Source organism: Cupressus sempervirens, chromosome 4 (genome assembly GCF_028749045.1).
Source record: "Cupressus sempervirens isolate cs-2001-9-10 chromosome 4, ASM2874904v1, whole genome shotgun sequence".
Lineage (NCBI taxonomy): Eukaryota > Viridiplantae > Streptophyta > Pinopsida > Cupressales > Cupressaceae > Cupressus > Cupressus sempervirens.
Window position 1 is genome coordinate 107,542,980 of NC_143121.1, and position 4,855 is coordinate 107,547,834.

The 4,855-nt window shown below is 34.6% G+C and overlaps 1 pseudogene; it reads left to right on the forward strand.

The window, feature by feature from the left end:
• The first annotated feature begins 661 nt into the window (after nucleotides 1-661).
• Nucleotides 662-1,400, forward strand: LOC149560169 (adenylate kinase 4 pseudogene; annotated as a pseudogene).
• The last annotated feature ends 3,455 nt before the right edge of the window (nucleotides 1,401-4,855 follow it).

Here is a 4,855-nt window from a genome sequence, read left to right on the forward strand (position 1 = left end):
TGATTGATTTTTGAAAAATGATTTTGTAAGTATTGGAATGGAAAATAAAAAAATCTTTGAACTATTACCACTAGAGGCACTGCATGGTGTTCTAATGGATCTCTTACATTATGTACCAATAATGGAGAATCTTGAGTTATGTTTTATGTAATGTTTAAAAGAATAAATTCCTACATTTTATTATCATAACCCTTTGATAAAGGAAACCCCATGCACATAGTAGCAAACATCTTTTGAAGTCAAATGCTAGTGGGAGGGGAAGCATCTCCTTTGAGGACAACATGAAATGAGAGGAGGCACTAAATAAGTGAGGAAAACTAGAGGAAGCCGTCTAAGTGATAATGAGAAATGGATTTGAAATGATTCATTTTCTTCTTGTGGAAACACGAATTCATTGCCTCTCACTAGTAATGGTTAAACAATGGCTTATGGGGAGCACCCACAATTGGAGAGTAGGGAAAAAAGGGATAGTAGGGGAGATATCCTCTAGATAAAGTCTATGGTTTTCAAATGTGTTGCAAATACTATGTAATCTATGACATCAAAGGACACTACAACCCACACATTGAAGGTAACTTGGCAAGTGGTAGGAGAAAAGATTTGTTAGTGACAGAGAATCCCATGATATTAGTGGAGAAGGCAAGGGGAGCAGTAGAGGAAAATGGCGACTACTAATGGTTTGGATCTGGGGAATGTGCCCTCTCTCAATCTCATGATCGAGATACTTCACCAAATGAAATGTGCCATCAAGCCTAATAAATGCCTCATTTTAGTCAGTTCTCCTAGATCAAGGAAGGGCACTCAATCACAATTTATTAGAAATGAATATTGCTTATGTCACTTGACAACTAGTGATATGGTAAGAGCAGTTGTATCTACCAAAATTGTCTTGGGCATAAAAGCTAAGGAGGCAATGGATAAGGGAGATCTTGTCTCTAATGACCTAGTTTTTGGCATTACTAATGAAGCTATTAAAAATCCATGATGCAAGAAAGGCTTTATTCTTAATTATTTTCCCCATGGAGTTGTTCAAGGTCACAAGCTTGATGAGATGTTGGAAAAATAAGGGACTAAAATTGAAAAATTATTGTATTTTTATATTGATGATGCAATTTTGGAGGAGTGGATAATTGGTCATTGGATGCATCTAGCTAGTGGATGATCATATCACACAAAATTTGCCCCTACAAAAGTTCCTAGTGTTGATGATGTCATAGGGGAGCCATTGATTGAATGGAAGGATGATAGTGTAGAACTTCTCAACTCTACACTAAAATCATTTCACAGACAAATAGAACTCATTATTAATTAATTATGTACAAAAGGGAATTGTTAGTAAGCTTCATGGTAAGAAATCTGCTAAGGATGTTGCCCAAGAGATTCAGAAAGAACTTTTATAGGAGTGAATGAGCTATTGTTGTAACCTAAGAAGTCTCTTTTGAGCTATAAGATTCGATTCTTTTATCTAATTATTCTGGCACATTGTCTGATCGGTCATAAGGAAATTGCAATCCTCAGGGTAGTCCACATGTAGAAATAGGACATAACAGTAGCAAAACCTTTTTTTTTGTTTATCCCACATTCATTGTGGGCCACCCTTCTCATGCATTTAAATACTATTTGACTCACTTTGTATGTTATCTATAAGACAAAAGGATTTTACAAGCCGTGGCCTATGTGGTGGGTCTGACCCAGTCGCTAATAGCAAGAGGAAACTAAATAAATTTTCAACAAGCATGTGAATTGAGGAGCTACTACAGAATCACTGGGAAAGTTAAATAATTTTTTGGTTACGATATCACCACCAAAAAATAGGAGGGGTTTCCGAAAAGTGACATGTTGACCTATTGGAAAACCTTGTAATCTAGTGAGAAGGATGTGGGACCCAACTACAATGGTAACAATGAACCAAAACCTAACAAGTGGCAATATGTGACAAGTGGATTGACACAAATCTCATTGAGGCACAAGATTGTGATATGTGGAAAATCCAACAATGGTTGTTATGTCACCAAAGTGAAGTTGCTCAACTATTAACATGGCAACATGGTGACTAAATTAGAAACTAACACATGGCAATGAGTTGGCGATAAGATGTACATATCTAAAAGTGACACATGGAGGAGGCTTCAAACTTGGCATGCTTCCTGATGTGCTAATGTGGTAGGCCAGTCAAAATAGCTCTGACCTAGATTGAAAAAATGAGGGAAATTTTCAAAAAGGCATAAATTTTAATATTTTATTATTTTCTCCTCATAAAACTACGTGGGTCAAATTTTAAATAAAGTTTAAATTTATAATATAGTTCAAACTTTATAGAAAGGTCAATTTTTTGTAAATTGTTATTAAGGCCATAGAAGGAGCCTAATTTTCAAATGGCTTCCAAACGGGTTGTTTTAATTTGAAATATCAAGTATCATATATCGTTGGAAAGATCTCAAGATGAGGAATCGAGATATGGAATTAGATTTTGAGCATCTTTTCATTTGTTCAAGTTATAGGTAGGAATGTCAAATTTGGGCCTTCTTAGTGAAATTGGTAAAAACTGAAAATGTAGTTATAGGTTTGGTAAAAACACATGGTAAAAGGTGTATTGGATTAATTTTGAGGATATGATGCCATTTTGGTATAATTTGGTTCCAACTTTTAGTTAGGAAACCAAACTGATTAAGGATTTGATTTACCAGTTGCAAAGAGAGATTAGGGAGATTCTTTTCATTGTTAGGAGATGTTTTCCAGGTGGACACATGTCAGATGCACAATAGATCTGGGAATTCACTCCCCTCTATATCATTCTCTTTCTCATTCTTTGTAGGGCATACCATTTAGGGTTCTAGTTTCTTGAGAAAAACTTCTCATTGCTGTGATACCATTTCATTTAGCAATTTCTCTTATGAGAAACACTAAGTTTTATACAGATAATTCTCATTGATTAGGTGATTTTTGAGTCATTTCTATACATCTTTCATGTATTTTTTTTGAAGGAAAATGAATAAAACACAATAAAGGGTTTACATTCATTTTGGATCTTGTCTCATGTTCATGGTTTTGGAATTTCTTCTAATTTATGAACCAAGAGCATAAATTAGGCTGCATTTTGTTCAAAGTTCATATGGTTGATGTATTTTTCTTGTTGAAAAAAGGGCCATGTAACTACTTGATATTTTTCATAGTATTTGCAAATTTCATGGTGGGATAGGTCAAGTATGAGATTCATTTTGATGTAGATTTCTATTCACAAGGTGAAAGATAGATCAGGGATCTCAATGTAGGAATTATGTCAAAGATTTCCAAAAGATGTATAGTTGTAATTCATCTAATTTCCCAATAGATAAGGCACTAATCAGTTGTAGGATCATTCAATTTTGTTGCTCATACCTAGGTCTTTCTATTATCAACATATTAAATTATTTTCCCTTTTATGTTGAAAGTTATTCAAAGCCTAACACTCACTCAGCTTATGAATTGCATTGTCTTGCATTTAGCTAATGCAGATCTATGTTATTGCATGATTAAATAGGAGGGGTTTCATTTGTTGTTAATAGATTCAAGAATGTGTTTTGCACTAGTACCATATAGATTGAATCTAAGGTCCACCCACCTAGGTTTTACAAAGCCTAAAGTAGAAGAAGAGTCTAGCCTTATAGTCGACTTGGTGTTTGAAAGAATATGTTAAGGATGGGAGTTAGTTGCCCCTAGATGTGTCTTGTTCTCATTGAGGTAATTTGAAACATGTAGCATTTCAAAAAACCAATAGGTACCACAGCTTGAATTGATTAGGCTTGTGGTTGATGTTGCATCCTACTGAATCAGTAGGAGAAAATACACTAGGTAAAACCATGGTGACTAATTTTGAATTAGCTAGTGTACCTTGGGTTTGTTCTATCACATGGTCAACTAAAAATGGACAAAAGTAAAGTGGATGCCATCATGAGTTGGCCTACTCCGAGGTCAACAATAGAGATAAGGACTTTCCATTGTCTTGCACAATACTATAGAAAATTCTTAAGACAATTTAGTGCAATTTATGCTCTTATGATAGATACTATCAAGGTGGGAGTGAAAGCAATGTTTGTATGGAATGAGCATGCATATAAGTGCTTTGAGTTGCTGAAGGAAAAGATACCTGCTCAACCTATTTTAGTGTTGCCAATATTTGAAAAGCTTTTCATTATTGAGTGTGATGCTATCAATGCAACAATTAGGGTTGTTCTAAGCCAAGGGGGAAAACTGGTAGCTTTTCATTATGAAAACTTGAGTGAGGCTAAGAGGAAAAACTTCTCCTATGATCTAGAAATGTATGCATTGGTTCAAGCTCTAAGAAAGTGGAGGCATTATTTTCTTCCCAAGTAATTCATTATGTATTCAGACAACCAAACACTTAGTTTCTTGAATTCACAAGAAAAGTCAAGTCACAATAACATGAAGTGGGTTTAGTACCTACAAGCATATACCTTCAATGTCAACCACAAAAAGGGTATTCTCAACAAGGTGGCAGATGCATTGTCCAAGAGGGAACTCAAATTCAAAGAATTTTAGTTGAAAAGCATGGGGATAGATCATTTCAAGGATCTATATGCATATGGTGAGGATTTTCCTGACATATATAAGGTATGTGCTAAAGACAATAATCATTTTCATAGTAGTTATGTTTAGTATACTTTGAAAATTGATCTCTTATTCAAGTGGAATTAGTTGTGGGTCCCTAGACTATCTTTTAGAGATAATTTTATACAAGAAAAAGCATAATGGTACTTTGAGTGGTCATTTTGGAATTACTAAGACCAAAGAACTCATTTCAAGGTTTTTTTATTAGCCAAGCATGAACCTTAATGTTATGAGGTATGTGGAAAGT